Consider the following 18,151-nt stretch of genomic DNA (forward strand, 5'->3'; position numbering starts at 1 on the left):
AGAAAACCCTTTAACATTTCATATAATACTGGTTTGGTGGTGATGAACTCCTTTAGCTTTTCTTGTCTGGGAAACTTTTTTTTTTTAATCCTCACCCGAAGATACTTTTCCATTTATCTTCAGATAAAGTGGGAAGGAGAGAGAGAAAGAGGGAGAAACATGATGTGAGAGAAATATATCAATTGGGTGCCTCCCACACGACCCTGACAAGGGCCAGGGACTGAACCACAACCTAGGAACTTGCCCTTGAACCGGCTACTCTTCCATCCACGGGCTAATGCTCTAGCCGTTGTGCCAAAGCAACCAGGGCTGGGAAACTCTTTATATGTCCATCGATTCTAAATGATAGCTTTGCAGAATAGAATAATCTTGGTTATAGGTCCTTGCTTTTCATCACTTTGAATATTGCTTGCCACTCCCTTCTGGGCTGCAAATTTTCTTTTGAGCAATCTGCTGACAGCCTTATGGAAGCTCCCTTGTAGGTAACTAACTGCTTTTCTCTTGTGCTTTTAAGATTCTCTCTTTGGTTCTTTGCCGCATCTACTGTGAGGATGAAGACCATTCTCAGCAATCAGACTGTCGACACCCCAGAAAATGTCAACATCACTAGAAAGGGACACACAGTTATTGTGAAGGGCCCCAGAGGCACCCTGCAGAGGGACTTCAACCATATCAATGTAGAACTCAGTCTCCTTGGAAAGAAAAAGAAGAGGCTCTGGGGTGACAAATGGTGGGGAAATAAAAAGGAACTGGTCATTGTTCGCACTATCTGCCGCCATGTGCAAAACATGATAAAGGGTGTTACACTGGGCTTCCGTTACAAGATGAGGTCTGTGTACACTCACCCCCCATCAATGTTGTTATTCGGGAGAATGGTTCTCTTGTTGAAATCCGAAATTTCCTGGGCGAAAAATACATCTGCAGAGTTCGGATGAGGTCAGGTGTTGCTTGTTCAGTATCTCAAGTCCAGAAAGATGAGTTGATTCTTGAAGGAAATTCAGCTGCTTAGATTCAGCAAGCCACGACAGTTAAAAACAAGGATATCAGAAAAATTTTGGATGGTATCTATGTTTCTGAAAAAGGAACAGTTCAGCAGGCTGGTGAATAAGATCTAAGCTGTCCCGCTATAGAAACACCAAGATGCCGAATTATTCTCTCTTAGTCTTTAACCTTTTGCATTTTTTTTACAGTTTATTTTTTACGTTTATTTTTTAATTTAAAATTTTTTTTAATCTTTATTATTGAATGTATTACAGATGTTCCTCACTTTTCCCCCATTGACACCCTCCTCCCCACTCCTGCCCCCCTCTGCCTTTTCCCACACTGTTGTCTGTGTCCATAGGTTATGCATATAAGTTCTTTAGTTTATTTCTTCCCAACCCCCAACCCCCTTCTCTTTGAGGTTTGTCAGTCTAGCAACCAATTTGTTCTTCTTAATCCCTTCACTTTTTTCACCCATTACCCCAACCCCCCTCCCACCTGGCAACCAACAAAATGTTCTCTGTATCTCTGTATCTGCCTGTTCATTTTGTTTGTAGATTCCATTGTCAATAGATATATATTCATTGCCATTTTGTTTGTTCATATATTTTATCTTTTTCTTCAACATTTTATATAATAATGACTGGTGGTGATGAACTCCTTTAACTTTTTCTTGTCTGAGAAAGTCTTTATATAACTATCGATTCTAAATGACAGCTTTGCAGGATAGAGTAATCTTGGTTTTAGGTTCTTGCTTTTCATTACTCTGAATATTTCTTGCCACTCCCTTCTGGCCTGCAAAGTTTCTTTTGAGAAATCAGCTGACAGTCTTATGGGAACTCCCTTGTAGGTAACTAATTGCTTTTCTCTTACTGCTTTTAAGATTCTCTCTTTGTCTTGAACCTTTTGCATTTTGATGATGATGTGTCTTGGTGTGGGCCTCTTGGGGTTCATCTTGTTTGGTACTCTGTGCTTCCTGGACTTCTATGTCTGTTTCCTTCACCAAGTTAGGGAAGTTTTCTGCCATTATTGTTTCAAATAGGTTTTTGATTTCTTGTTCTCCCTCTTCTCCTTCTGGCACCCTCCTTCTGGCACCCCCAAGATGTGAATGTCGGCACGCTTGAAGTTGTCCCAGAGGCTCCTTACACTACCCTCATTTTTTTGGATTCTTTTTTCTTTTTGCTGTTCTGATTGGGTGTTTTTTTACTTCCTTATAGTCCAAATCAATGGTTTCCTTCTTGGCTTTACTACTCTACTATTGAATCTGTATAAAGTATTCTTTATTTCAGTAGTGCTTCCTTCATTTCTGATTGTGAAGCCTTCATTTCTGACTGGTCCTTTTTAATGCTCTTGAAGCCCTCCCTAAGTTCACTGAGGTTCTCACTAAGTTCATTGAGCATCCTTATAAGCAGTATTCTGAACTCAGCATCTGTCAGGTTGCTTATCTCCATTTCGCTTAGTTCTTTTCCTGGAGATTTTTTTCTGTTCTTTCATTTGGGACCTGTTTCTTTGTCTCCTCATTTTGGCTGCCTCCCTGTGTTTGTTTCTATGTATTACTTAACAAGAGGTGAGGGGCTAGCTGAGACTAGATGCTGCTTGTTTGAAAGTATTTAGAAAAACCTGAAGCAGGATCCAAGACAGGCCAATCCTATGGTTAAGCAACTGGCAACAGCTTAGGTGGGCCTGAAAGTTGGGTGGGGCAGGGCCTCAGGGAATCACCAGGGCGGGGCAACCAGTATGAGCCAGGTTTTTGGAGTCCCAGATATGGCAGCTTTCTGCCGCCCCAGGGAAGGGCTCACCAAAGGAACAAAGGCTTCTGACAGTATGTATGTTCCGGAGAAAACCCCGCTCCAGCCCTCACTCCAATGCCAAACATCTCAGTTCTTCCCTGTATGTCTCTGGTGCCCTTCGAGCTTCCTCTCCTCCAAGCTTAGAGGGAGAGAGTCCAAGTAAGTCTGTGCACGGGCCCTTTAAGAGGAGCTGCCTGGGGCTCCAGCCACCTCAGCCTCACTGAGCCTCAGTTCCCGCTCGTTTTTCCAGCCAGAAATTATGGGGACTTCTCTTTCTGGCACTGGAACCCTTAGCGGGGCACCTGGTGTGGGATGGGGACCCCTCAGTCCTCAGAGAGGACCTTCCCAGCCGAGGTATCCTCCTGATTTGTATCCACCACACGTGGGTGTGGGACCAGCCCGTCTGCCTCTGCCCCCTCCTATCAGTCTTGATGTGGCTGCTGCTTTAATTCCGTAGTTGTAGGACTTCCATTCAGCTCGATTTCAGGCAGTTTTGAATGATGATTGTTCTGTAGTTTAGTTGTAACTTTGATGTGCTTGTGGGAGGACGCAATACCGCATTTACCTACGCCGCCATCTTGACCGTAAGTCCTTTAACCTTTTGCATTTTGATGATGATGTGTCTTGGTGTGGGTCTCTTGGGGTTCAGCTTGTTTGGGATTCGCTGTGCTTCCTGGACTTGTATGGCTATTTCTTTCATCAAATTAGGGAAGTTTTCTGTCATTATTTTTTTATTTTTATCCTTACCTGAGGACTTTTTTCCATTTTTTTGTTCAGGTAGAGTGTGAGGGAGAGAGAGGAACAGAGAGAGAGAGAAAAACATCGATGTGAAAGGAACACATCGAGTGGCTGCCACCCGCACAATTGACCAGGGCCGGGGACAAACTGCAGCCGAGGTACACGCCCTTAGCGGGAACCGAACCTGGGTCTCTCAGGACCGCAGGCCGATGCTCTAACCACTGAGCCAAACCGGCCAGGGCTGTCATTATTTTTTTAAATAGGTTTTCAATTTCTTCTTTTCTCTCTTCTCCTTTTGGCACCCCCACATCCGAATATTGGTACGCTTCAAGTTGTCTCAGTGGCTCCTTATACTATCCTCATTTTTTTTGGATTCTTTTTTCTTTTTGCTGTTCTGATTGGGTATTTTTTGTTTCCTTATTTTCCAAATCGATGGTTTGCTTCTCAGTTTCACCTAATCTACTATTGATACCCTGTGAATTATTCTATATTTCAGTTAGTGCATCCTTCGTTTCTGACTGGTCCTTTATTATGCTCTTGAGGTCCTCACTAAGATCCCTGATTGTTTTGAACTCTGTATCTGTTAGAGTGCTTGTCTCCATTTCATTTAGTTCTTTTCAGGAGTTTTGTTCTGTTCTTTCATTTGAGACACGTTTCTTTGTCTTCTCATTTTGGCTGCCTCCCTGTGTTTGTTTCTATATATTAGGTAGTGTTGCTATGTATTCTAGGCTTCATAGGGTGGCCTATTGTGGTAGTTGTCCTTTAGGGTCCAGTGGCACAGCCTCCCTGATCACCCCTGCTGGGCCCTAAAGGTGCACTCCTTATGTGGACTGTATACCTTTTTGTTGTAATTGAGTCTTGATTACTATTGGCACATCAGTGGGATGAATTTACTCAGGCTGATCAGCTACAAGGACTCGCTGTGACCACTGTCCACTGACATCTGACTACCATGGAGGATCAGCTGTGCAGGGGCCCACCACACAGGGAAAAACTTACTTCAGCAGGGCTCTGGTACCCACCAAGTCCACTCCTTGAGAGTGTTGCTTTTTAAGGCGGTTGGGTGATGGTGCTTCAACGTGGTCTGAAGCAGTCCACTGGGTGTGCTGGCTTTGGAGCAAGGTCAGCCATTGCCTGTGTTCTACCCAGGACCACTGTGCATAAGCTACAAAGCAATCTGCCCATGGCTGTTTCTTGTGCTGGGCTCGGAGGTGCCCAGGCAAAACCAAGCTGTGAACCAAGGCTGGCTGATTCTAGTGCCAGGCCTGGGGCCACTTAGCAAGAGGTATGGGCTTCACTGAGGCCAGATGCTGCTTGTTTCAGAGAATTTAGGAAAATCTGAAACAGGAGCCAAGACAGGCCAATTCTATGGTAAAGCCACTAGAAATAGCTGGGTGGACCCAAAAGTTGGGTGGGGCAGGGCCGCAGGGAATCACCAGGGTAGGGCAAACAGTATGAGCCAGGTTACAGGAGTCCCAGATATGGTGCCCATCTGCCTCCCCAGAAAATGGCTCACCAAATGAACAATGACCTCTGCCAGCATGTCTGTCCAAGAGAAAGCTGCCTCTCCAGCTCTGGGCCCGATGCCACACAACTCAGTTCTTCCCCATATGTCTCTGATACCTTATAAGCTGCCTTCCCCATGTTGCAGCCTTGAGGGAGCGAGTCTGAGTAAGTTCATATGCATGCCCTTTAAGAGGAACTGCCTGAGACTCCAGCAGCCTCAGCCTCCCTCAGCCTCAGATCCTGCTGGTTTTTACAGCCAGAAGTTATGGGGACTTTTCTCCCTGGCACTGGAATCCTGAGCTGGGGCCCCTGGTGTGGGACAGGGACCCCTCCTTCCTCTGGGAGGACCTTCACAACTGAGTAGCCCTCCTGAATTTTATCCTCTATACGTGGGTGTGGGACCAGCCCCTCTGCATCTCCGTACCTCCTACCAGTGGCTTCTTCATTAATTTCATAGTTGTAGGACTTCCATTCAGCTCAATTTTAGGTGGTTCTGAAAGATGGTTATTCTGTAGTTTTGTTGTAATTTTGATGTTGTGGGAGGAGGTGAGTACCATATTTACTTATGCCGCCAATTTGACCGCAAGTCTGTGACATGTTTTTTTTTTTTTAATTTTTTAATTTTAATTTTTATTTTTTTGTTACAGATATTTCACCTTTTTTACCCCATTGGCACCCCCACAGCCCACCCCACCTCCGCCCCATCCCTGGCTTAGTTGTCCATGTCCATTGGTTATGCATACATGCATATAAGTTCTGTGGTTTATCTCTTCCCACCCCCCAACCCCTCTTCTGAGGGAAGTCAGTCTGTGCCCTACTTCCATGTTTCTGGGTCTACTGTATTCCTCAGACTGTTATGTTCATTATATTCCGTGTATAAGTTAGATCATGTGGTATTTGTCTTTTTCTGCTCGGCTTCTTTCACTTAGGATAATACTTTCCAGGTCCCTCCATGTCGTCTCAAAGGATAAGAGATCTTTCTTTCTTACCGCTGCATAGTACTCCATTGTGTATATGTACCACAGCCTTTTTATCCATTCGTCTACTGATGGACACTTGGGCTGTTTCCAGATCTTAGCTATTGTAAATAGTGCTGCTATGAACATGGGCGTACATATATTCTTCCTGATTGGTGTTTCAGGCTTCTTGGGGTATATTCCTAGTAGTGGGATCACTGGGTCAAACGGAAGATCAATTTTTAATTTTTTGAGGTAACACCATAGTGTTTTCCATAGCGGCTGCACCAGTCTGCATTCCCATCAGCAGTGTATTAGAGTCCCCTTTTCTCCACACCCTCACCAACACTTGTTGTTTGATGATTTGTTGATGGCGGCCATTCTGACAGGTGTGAGGTGATACCTCATTGTTGTTTTAATTTGCATCTCTCTGATGATTAGTGATATTGAGCATTTCTTCATATGTCTCTTGGCCATTTGTATGTCCTGTTTGGAGAGATGTCTATTCAGCTCCTCTGCCCATTTTTTAATTGGGTTCTTTGTCTTCCTTTTGTTGAGTTGTATGAGCACTCTATATATATTGGAAATTAACCCCTTATCTGATGTATCATTGGCACTGATGTTCTCCCATACAGTGGGTTGCCTTTCCATTTTGATGGTTGTTTCTTTTGCTGTGCAGAAGCTTTTGAGTTTGATGTAGTCCCATGTGTTCATTTTTTCCTTTGTTTCTGTTGCCTTAGGTGATGTATCAGTGAAAATTCTGCTCCATATGGTGTCCGAAATTTTGTTGCCTACATTTTCTTCTAGAATTTTTATGGATTCACGGGTCACATTTAAGTCTTTTATCCATTTTGAGTTTATTCTTGTGAAGGGTGTAAGTTGATGGTCTAGTTTCATTTTTTTGCATATAGCTGTCCAATTTTCCCAACACCATTTATTAAAGAGGCTGTCTTTACTCCACTGTATGCTCTTGCCACCTTTGTCAAATATTAACTGAGCATATTGCCTTGGGTCCATTTCTGGGTTTTCAGTTCTGTTCCACTGGTCTATATGCCTGTTCTTGTGCCAGTACCAGGCTGTTTTGGTTACAGTGGCATTGTAGTATAACCTGATATCTGGTATTGTGATCCCACCTACTTTGCCCTTCTTTTTCAAGATTGCTGTGGCTATTCGGGGTCTTTTTTGGTTCCATATTAACTTTTGAAGTATTTGTTCTAGTTCTATGAAATATGTCGTTGGTATTTTGATGGGGATTGCATTGAATCTATAGATTGCTTTAGGTAGTATGGACATTTTAATGATGTTAATTCATCCAGTCCATGAACAGGGTATGTGCTTCCACTTTTTTATATCTTCCTCTATTTCTTTTTTCAATGACCTGTAGTTTTCTGCAAATAGGTCCTTTACTTCTTTGGTTAAGTTTATTCCTAGGTATCGTAATTTTTTTGGCGCGATGGTAAATGGGATTGTTTTTTCAGTTTCTCTTTCTGTGAGTTCATCATTGGTGTACAAGAATGCCGTCGATTTCTTGACGTTAATTTTGTATCCTGCTACTTTGCCAAATTCATTTATTAAGTCTAGTAGATTTTTGATGGAGTCTTTAGGGTTTTCTATGTATAATATCATGTCATCTGCAAATAATGACAGTTTCACTTCCTCCTTTCCAATTTGGATCCCTTTTATTTTTTCTTCATGTCTGATTGCTGTGGCTAAGACTTCCAGTACAATGTTAAATAAGAGTGGTGAAAGTGGACATCCCTGTCTTGTTCCTGTTCTTTATGGAAATGTTTTTAGTTTCTGTCCATTGAGTATGATGTTGGCTGTAGGTCTTTCATATATGGCCTTTATTATGTCGAGATATGATCCTTCTATTCCTACATTGCTGAGCGTTTTTATCAGAAATGGATGCTGGATTTTGTCGAATGCTTTTTCAGCATCTATTGATATGATCATGTGGTTTTTATTCTTCATTTTGTTTATGTGGTGTATCACGTTTATTGATTTGCGAATATTGTACCAGCCTTGCATCCCTGGAATGAATTCCACTTGGTCATGGTGAATAATTTTTTTGATGTATTTCTGGATCCGATTTGCTAATATTTTGTTCAAGATTTTGGCGTCTATGTTCATCAGGGATATTGGCCTGTAGTTTTCTTTCTTCGTAGGATCTTTTTCTGGTTTTGGAATTAGAATTATGCTGGCCTCATAGAACGTGTTTGGAAGTCTTCCTTCTTGAATTTTTTGAAATAGTTTGAGGAGAATGGGTGTTAGTTCTTTTTTGAATGTTCGGTAAAACTCTCCTGTGAAGCCATCTGGGCCTGGGCTTTTGTTTGCTGGGAGAGTCTTGATTACCTCTTCAATTTCCTTAATTGTTATTGGTCTGTTCAAGTTTTCTATCACTTCCGGGAATAGTTTTGGGAGACTGTGTGTTTCTAGAAATTTGTGCATTTTGCTTAGATTGTCGAATTTGTTGCCATATAGTTGTTCATAGCAGTTGTTAACGATCTTTTGTATTTCCGTGGTGTTGGTTGTTACTTCTCCTCTTTCATTTCTGGTTTTGTGTATTTGGGTTCTCTCTCTTTGTTTCTTGATGAGTCTAGCTAAGGGTCCATCAATCTTGTTTATCTTTTCGAAAAACCAGCTCTTTGTTTCATTGATCCTTTGAATTGTTTTTTTGGTCTCTATGTCATTTATTTCTGCTCTGATCTTTACTATTTCCTTCCTTCTACTTGCTCTGGGGTTTTCTTTTTTTTTGCTTTCTAATTCTTTAAGTTGTGATGTTAGACAGTCAATTAGAAATTTTTCTTGTTTTTTGAGTTAGGCCTGTAGTGCTATGAACTTCCCTCTCAGAACTGCTTTCACTGCATTCCATAGATTTTGTGTTGTTGTGTGTTCATTTTCATTGTCTTCCAGAAAGTTTTTAATTTCTTCCTTGATCTCCTTGGTAACCCATTTGTTGTTTAATAACATGCTATTTATCCTCCATGTGTTGAAATGTCTTTGCATGTTCTTATTGCAATTGATTTCTAGTTTCATGCCATTGTGATCTGAGAAGATGCTTGATATGATTTTAATCTTCTTGAACTTGTAGAGATTTAGTTTGTGTCCTATCATGTGGTCTATCTTTGAGAATGTCCCATGTGCACTTGAGAAGTATGGGAATTCTGTAGTTTTGGGGTGTAATTCTCTGTAGATTCTATTAAATCCATTTGGTCTAGTGCTTCATTTAGAGTCTCTGTTTCCTTGCTAATTTTTTGCCTAGAGGATCTATCCAGTGGTGTCAACGGGGTGTTGAAGTCCCCTGCTATGATTGTATTGTTGTCGATTTCTCCTTGGAAGTCCTCCAGAAGATTTTTAATATATTTTGGTGCTCCTATATTGGGTGCATATATGTTTATCAAGGTTATATCTTCCTGTTGGATAGATCCTTTCAATATTATATAGTGGCCTTCTTTGTCTCTAGTTATGGTGTTCATTTTGAAATCTATTTGATCAGATATGAGAATTGCTACCCCAGCTTTTTTTTGCTTTCCATTTGCTTGGAAAAATTTTTTCCATCCCTTCACTTTCAACCATTGTGAGTCTTTTGTTGAGAGGTGGGTCTCTTGTAAACAACATATAGATGAGTCATGCTTTCTTATCCAATCAGCTACTCTGTGTCTTTTTATGGGAGCATTCAATCCATCTACGTTTATGGTGATTATTGATATGTACTTATTTATTGCCATTTTTGTTTAGTGTGGTTCTATTTTTCTTCCCATTTCTACGGCTAATTACAGCAGTCCTTTTAACATTTCTTGCAGTGCTGGTTTGGTGCTAATGTATTCCCTTAGCCTTTTTTTGTCTGGGAAGCTGTTTATTTGATCTTCTATTTTGAATGATAGCTTTGTTGGGTAGAGTAGTCTTGGATTCAGATTCTTCTTTTTCATGACTTTGATTACTTCATGCCATTCTCTTCTGGCCTGTAGTGTTTCTTGTGAGAAGTCAGCTGAGAGCCTTATGGGGTTCCCTTTGTAGGTAACCTGTTGCTTATCTCTTGCTGCTTTTAGCATTCTCTCTTTGTCTTTAATTTGTGGCATTTTAATTACTATGTGTCTTGGTGTGGACCTGTTTGGGTTCTTCTTACCTGGGACTCTCTGTGCTTCTTGAACTTGAATGCCTTCTTCCTTCACCAAATTAGGGAAGTTTTCTGTCACTATTTTTTTTAATATATTCTCTATCCCTTGCTCCTTTTCTTCTTCGGGGACTCCTATGATGCGAATATTATTACTTTTCCAGTTGTCCCATAGTTCTCTTAAGCTGTCTTCCTGTTTTTTAATAGTTTTTTCCTTTTGTTTTTCTGATTGGTTGATTTTTTCCACCCTGTCTTCTAATTCACTGATCTGGTCCTCAGCTTCCTCTACTCTGCTTTTTAAACCTTCCAATGTGTTTTTCATTTCTGATATGTCATTTTTTATCTCTTCTTGATGGTTTTTAATTTCCAATTGGCTTATTTTCAGTGTCTCTATGTCCTTACTCATGCTGTTCAGCTTCCTCAAGATCATGGCTCTGAATTCTAGCTCTGTTAACATGCCTAATTGCTCCACATTGATCTCATCTTCGGTGGAGGTCACTTGCTCTTTCATTTGGCTTCTGTTTCTGTGTTTCACCATTTTGGCTATCACTGTGGGCTTTGGAGCCTGTGCAGTTTTCCCTGTGGGTGTTGGTGTTCTGCTGTTTGTGGCACCCTCTCCTGTGTTTAGATGAGCGAGGGAGGACCCACGTTAAACGCCACTGTCAAGTCTTACTTTCCTGGTTAAAGTTGCCAGCCCAGGAAAGGTACTGTTATCCTCTAGCTTTTTGCCTGGAGGCTAGCAGTCTTGGTTACTTGATGAGTTGTAGGTTGTCAGTTGATTGAAAAGCTCCCTCAGGTGCTTAGCACAAGGGGCTTTCACGAGGGTGGGGCAGATGCTGGTTGTTAAGGAGCCTCAATTAGCACTTCAATGTCCCACAGGGTGGGGTTGGATCTCCGAGGGAGGGGCTGCTGCCTCTCCTCAGAGCCCTGGGAAGGAGCAATATGCCCACCGTCCTGCTTGGCTGCACTCAGCCAAAGCTCTGAGTGCCTCCAAATCCCGAGTGTCCCGACACAGTTCCAGTCCAGTCTGCCCTCCCTCTGCCGGAGCCCAAGGTGAGTGGCTGTGGCTGTTTCAGCCTCTCTCCCGGCTCTGTGCTGTGGATCCGCCTGGGAGTGTAACCCGAGGGCGCTGCTCCCAGCTAAGGCTGCTGCTGAGTTGTGGACCGTGGGCTCCCAGCCCCCGTCTCGTGCCTTCGCAAGCCTACTGGGATGGAGTCTGTGTCCCTCGTTGTATGGTCCTCGCAAGCTGCTTTTCTGTGGCTTTTTCCTGTCGATTTGTCTGTGTTATAGTTGTAATTCCAGTTTGGTTCTGGGAGACGGTCTGTGTAGCTTCCGTTCACTCCGCCGCGATTTTTCCTTTCGATAAATGGTCTTTTAAAGTCTGACATATGTTTTTTAATATATATTGAATTTATTGTTGACAGTATTATAGATATTCCCCATCCCCCACCCTTTAACGCCATCTGCCTAGCCCCTCCCTTCCCCACGCCTTCACCACACTATTGTCTGTGTCCATTGTCTATTCATTTAAGTATATAAGTTCTTTGGTTTATCTCTTCTCATCCCCACTCCCACCCCTGAGATATATCAGTCTGTTTCATGCCTTCATGCCTTGGGACTTATTTTGTTGGTCAATTCATTTTGTTCATTAGATTCCTGAGTGAGATCATGTGATATTTGTCTTTCTCTGTTGTCTTATTTCACTTAGCATAATAATCTCTAGGTCTATCCATGTCATTTCAAAGAGTAAGAGATCCTTCTTTTTTTTTTTTTTTTTACAGCTGCATAGTATTCCACTATGTAAATGTACCACAGCTTATTTATCCATTCATCTACTGATGGGTATTTGAGTTGTTTCCAAATCTTAGCTATTGTAAATAATACTACTATAAACATAGGGGTACATACATTCTTTCTGATTGGTGTTTTTAGAATATATTCCCAAAAGTGGAATCACTGGGTAAAACAGCAGTTCAATTTTTAATTTCTTGGGGAGACTCCATACTGTTTTCTATAGTGGCTGTACCAGTTTACATTCCCTCCAGTAGAGAACTAGTGTTCCCTTTTCTCCACATCCCCACCAACATTTGTTGTTTCTTGATTTTTTATGATAGCCATTCTGATAGGTATGAGGTGATACCACATTGTGGGCTCAATTTGCATTTCTCTGATGATTAGTGACTTTGAGCATCTTTTCATATGTTTCTTGGCCATGTGTATGTCCTCTTTGGAGACATGTCTATTCAGGTCCTTTGCCCATTTTTAAATTGGATTGTTTATCTTCCTTTTATTGAGTTGTATGACTATATATTTTGGAAATTAACCCCTTATCAGATGTATCATTGGCAAATATGTTCTCCCATACAGTGGGTTCCTTTTCATTTTGATGGTGCTTTTTTTGCTGAAAAAAAAAGCAGAAGCTTTTTAGTTTAATGTAGTCCCATTTGTTTATTTTTTTCCTTTGTTTCTCTTGCCCTAAGAGATGTATTGGTAAAAATTCTGCTACATGAGATGTGTGATATTTTACTGCCTATGTTTTCTTCTAGGATTTTTGTGGTTTCATGATTTAGATTTCTTTTGTTCATTTTGAATTTATTCTTGTGTATGATATAAGTTGGTGGTCTAGTTTCATCTTTTTGCATGTGCCTGTCCAGTTTCCCAACACCATTACTTGAAGAGACTGTCTTTACTCCATACCAACAGTATATGAAAATAAAGAATATTTACCACAGCGTTGATCTGTAATGGCCCCAGTAGTTTTACCCCCATTGCTTTTGTACCTTCAGTGTAATGAATAAAGGCAAACAGTGGCTTAGTATCATTAGGAAAATAGTTTTGATCTCATGGACCACATGAAAGTGTCTCAGTGCCCTATCCCACAGGTGTGTGTGGACTACATTTTGAGAATTGAAGTTGTCTTTTTTTTTTTAATTGATTTTTGAGAGAGTGGAAAGAGGAGAGAGATAGAAACATCAATGTGAGAGAGAAACATCAATCAGCTGTCTCTTGCATGCCCCTTACTGGGGATCAAGCCCGCACCCTGGGCATGCGCCCTGACTGGGAATTGATGATGGGATGATGGGATGATGCTCAATTCACTAAGTAACACTAGCCAGGCTATAGATACTTTTTTGTAATTTTTTTTTACTTAAGAATATATTCTGGCCCTGGCCAGTGTGGTTAAATTGGTTGGAGCATCATCCTGTGGAGCATCAACCGAAAGGTTGCAAGTTCAATCCCCAGTTGGGATACATATGGAAGGCAACCAATGGATGTTCTCTCTCACATAAATGTCTCTCTCTCTCTCTCTCTCTCTCTCCCCTTTACTATTTCTAATTTCAAAAAGTATATCCTCAGGTGAGGATTTTTTTTTATCCTCACCCAAGGACATTTTTTAATTTTTTGTTCAGATAGAGAGGGAGGGAGAGAGAGGAAGAGAGAAACATCGACATGAAAGGTACACATCTAGTGGCTGCCACCCGCATGACCAAACCAGGGCCTGGGACAAACTGCAACCGAGGTATGTGCCCTTAGCAGGAACCGAACCCGGGTCTCTCTGGACTGCAGGCCAACGCTCTAACCGCTGAGCCAAACCATCCAAGGCAGGTGAGGATTTTTTAAAAAAGGAATATATTCTGCCCTGGTCATTGTGACTCACTGTTTAGAGTATCAGCCCATGCACTGAAGGGTCACAAGTTTGATTTCCAGTCAAGAGCACATATTTGGAGTGCAACTCTGATCCCTAGCCCTGGGTCATGCAGAAGGCAACCAACTGATCTGTCTCTCTCACATTGATGTTTCTCTCTCTCCCTTTTCTTCTCTCTCTCTCCTTCCCTCTCTCTCTCCCTTTTGTTCTCTCTGGAAATCAATGGTGAGGACTAAGAAAAAAAAGAATAAAATCTGGAAATCACTCCACATACATCTATAAGTATCATCCTTATTTTTTTATATAGTTTTATAGTTCTCATTGTATGAATGTACCATACTTCAATTATTTTCTTATGTTTGGACATTTAGAATGCAATTACAAATAATTTTGCAATGGACAATCTTGTGCATATGTATTTTTATATTATTGAATGTATATTTCCTGGGGACAACTTCCTAGAAGTACAATTGTGTCTAAAATAAATATGTGTGGTTTTGTTAAATATTGCCAAATTCTACTTCTCAATGGTTGTACCAATTTGCATTTCCACCAGCAATGAATGGGAGTTCCTGTTTCTCCACAGCTGTAGCAACAAAGCATAATACAGAAGAAAGACATGTAAATTAATACCATATTAGACTCATAAGTTATCTACAAAGCTGACACCAGCCTTTTTTGAGAACTTTCTCCTTCAATATCAATCTTGAATTAGTGGAGCCTAGCCAAAGCTGGGCCAGATTCTCTATCCTGGTAACTCTGATATTAGGACTCCCAGTCTGTCTTTTTTTGAAAACGATATAAAGTTGGGACCAGTTCAATTATATTTGGCCATATACCAACTAAAGTAGAGGAAACTAGTTTGCAGAGGCAGAGATGAAAGTCCTCTTAGTTACTAATGGCTTCTCTATTTCCTGTTTCAGATTCTGCAAGTGTTGGTTGAACTTCTAGTTCTTGGATTACAGTAGATACTTGCTACATATTATTATTATTAGTTGATATTATTATTATTACTAATGAGCTACTTATAATAAAAAGAGTAATAATTTGGGTAATTCTATTGCTAGAGGAAGGAAGAATGTTAACAGAGAGGCAACTAGCAGTCCCAGGTACAGTCCACCAGCAGATCACCCTAACATCCTTCTCATTCTTGTTCTTCCTACATATAAAACATACTTTTCCCCTGCCCTGGCCAGTTTGGCTCAGCAGTTGAGCGTCGGCCTGTGGACCAGAGAGTCCTGAGTTTGGTTCCCGCCAGGGGCATATACCACATAAAAAAAACCCAAAAACATACTTTTCCCCTGATGAAATGAAACAACACAAAGTTCCATCTAGTCTTTCCATTCAATTCAAAATCTAGGACCTCGGAATGATATGCATTCCCCTCATCAAGACCTGTTTTTAAAATTAATTAATTAATTAATTAAATTCTCACCCGAGTTTGCATGTATCTTCAGATAGAGCGGGAGGGAGAGAGGGATGAAGAGAGAGAAACATCAACGTGAGTGAGACAGGGTCTAATGGAAAAACACACTTTATTGCCAGGGCAGGGAGCATTTAATCGGCGCTCTAACCGCTAAGCCAAACCGGCCAGGGCTCATCAAAACTTCTCTTTTTTTTTTTTTATCCTCACCCGAGGACATTTTTGCATTTATCTTCAGATAGAGCAGGAGGAAAAGAGGGAGGAAGAGAGAGAGAGAAACATCAATGTGAGAAAGACACATTGAGTGGTTGCCACCCACGTGACCCCAACCAGGATCAGAGACAAACTGCAACCGAGATAGGTGCCCTCAGCAGGAACCAAACCGAGGTCTCTCTGGTCCGCAAGCCAAACCGGCCAGGGCTCATCAAAACATCTTGTGAGCCCTGGTCAGTATGGCTCACAGTAAGAGCGTTGCCCGCAGATCAAACAGTCCCAGGTTCGATTCCAGCCAAGGGCACATGCATTGGTTGTGATTCGTCCCTGGCCCCAGTTGGGGGTTGTGTAGGTGGCAACCAATCAGTGTGTCTCTCTCACATCGATGTTTCTCTCTCTCTCTCTCTCTCTCTCTCTCTCTAGCTTCCTTCCTCTCTCCCTCCAGCTCTATCTGAAGATCAATGTAAAAATGTTCTTGGGTGAGGATTAAAAAAAAAGACTACTTGTAAGTATCTACTGAAAGACAAGTTATCTGTCTTCCCCACTTCCACCCACCCAAAAGACAGTGGTGAATTAAGAACAAGATTATAAAAATCCCCTTTCAGGAAGAGAAAGAGATGAAAACAGCAATCGTTGGACTACTGCAATGATATATGCCCACTGCGATTAAATGCTCCCTGCCCTGGCAATAAATTGTATTTCTCTATTAGACTCTGACTCTGTCAAGGAATCTCCTTGTTGATCATCCTCTGTGGCCTTTGGCTTTGCCTCTGGAAAGTTCTTCCACCAACTATCCTCCATAACCACATCTGAAGCTACTGAAGAGTATGCACTCATGTGGATTCAGTTGTGGGGACTCCGCAGATCACTTTAGAGGTTAAAGAATTACAGGTTCTTAGGTGGGGGTTCATCAGAAGGAAGGTGTCAATGGGGGAAGAAGGAGAACTATCTGTAACAAAAATAAATAAGTTAAAAAAAAAAGTACAGGTTCTTGAAGTCCAGTCTGTACATTCTTAATACATTTCTGGTATATTTCCTTCCATTTAGTTCTTTGGTGAAGTAACCACAGCCATAAACCTTGTCTGAAAAAAGTATTCTTAAACCTGAAGAGTTTCCTCTTTTACTCACTGGCTGGTACATGGCAAAAACCCACACTTGAAGTATTATGATGGATACCCTAAAGCCATGTAAAAAAATAAGCTTGGGTTGGAAAGCAACCAAACTTTAATCTGGCTAGCTCCCATTGTCTGGTAAAGAGTAGAAAAGAAAACTTTTACAAAATCTCCTTGATGGAAAGTATTCCATTTCACTCTGCTCTCAAACTGGCTAATGCTTGCCTGGAATCATCTCTCTCATAGAACTTAGATAAAGGCAGAAAAAATAAGTCAACACACAAACATTCTGACTTTTCTCAAACACTTCTCCCAGAGTTGTGGGCCTAATTGGTATGAGCAATACCTTACACTGTAATGCAGGAGATAAATCACCTGAAATTAATATAGTTACTATGGCTTTCTTTTAGTCAGTGTTAATAATGTATATCTTTCTCCATCCTTTTATTTTTAATCTGTGTCTTTATATTTAAATTGGATTTTCTGTAGACAATATAGAGTTGGGTCTTATTATTGTATCTACCTTGATAGTCTCTGTCTTTTAATTTGTATATTTAGACCATTCACATTTAAAGTGACTATTGACATAGTTAGATTAAGAGCTACCATATTTATACCTGTTTTTTATTAATTGTTCTTTTTTTTTTTTTTTTTGCCATCTACTCTTTTTCTGCCTTCTCTGGTTTTAATTGAGCATTCTATATGATTCAATTTTCTTTCCTCTCTTAGTATAGCAATTATACTTAAATTTTTTTTAACCATTGCCCTAGAGTTTGCAATATATATTTACAACTAATCTCAGTGTAATTTCAAATAACATCATACCTCTTCATGGGTTTGCAGATACCAAGTAATAATATTTCTAATCTCTCCTTCCCATTCCTTATAATATTGCTATTATACACTTCACTTATCCATAAGCTATAATCATCCAATATATTGTTGCTATTATTATTTTTAACTAACTGTTATCAGTTAGATCAGTTAAGAGTAAGAAAAGAGATTTTATTTTGCCTTCATTTCAGAATGCTTCATTTCTCCATTTCTCTTTATGTATATCTGAGTTTCTGACCTATATTATTTTTCTTCTCTCTGAAGAACGTCTTTGAACAGTTCTTCAAGACAGGTCTCCTAGAGACAAATCTCAGTTTTTCTTTTCTGATAAAGTATTTCCCCTACATTTTTTGAAGGATACTTTTGCTGGATACAGAATTCAAGTTTGCTAGGTTTTTGTTTTTAATGCTTTAAATATTTTTTTTTATCCTCACCTAAGGATATATTTATTGATTTGAGAGAGAGGGAGTCAGGGAGAGAGATTGATAGATTGCCTCCTATACGCACCCCGACCAGAGGCCAGACTGGCAACCTAGAACCTAGGAATGTGCACTGACCAAAAATCAAACCAGCAACCTCTTGGTATACAGGATGATGCTCCAACTAATTGAGCCACCCGCCCAGGGCTGATGCTTTAAATAGTTTACTTCTTTCTCTTCTTGCTTGTGTGGTTTCTAAAGAAAAGGACAATGTAATTCTTATTCTCGTTACTCTATAGATAAGGTGGGTTTCCCCCATCCCCTCTGGCTTCTTTCAAGATTTTTCGCAGGTTGAAGATACTTTTCCTAGTTGTACAATTTGTTGTTATTGTTTATTCTGTGTGGTATTCTCTGAACTT

At 40.7% G+C, this 18,151-nt stretch overlaps 1 pseudogene; it reads left to right on the forward strand.

Annotated features, from left to right (window-relative positions):
* The first annotated feature begins 536 nt into the window (after positions 1 to 536).
* On the forward strand, positions 537 to 1,108 carry LOC118618895 (annotated as a pseudogene).
* The last annotated feature ends 17,043 nt before the right edge of the window (positions 1,109 to 18,151 follow it).

Source organism: Molossus molossus, unplaced genomic scaffold, assembly GCF_014108415.1.
Source record: "Molossus molossus isolate mMolMol1 unplaced genomic scaffold, mMolMol1.p scaffold_m16_p_6, whole genome shotgun sequence".
NCBI classification, from domain to species: Eukaryota; Metazoa; Chordata; class Mammalia; order Chiroptera; family Molossidae; genus Molossus; species Molossus molossus.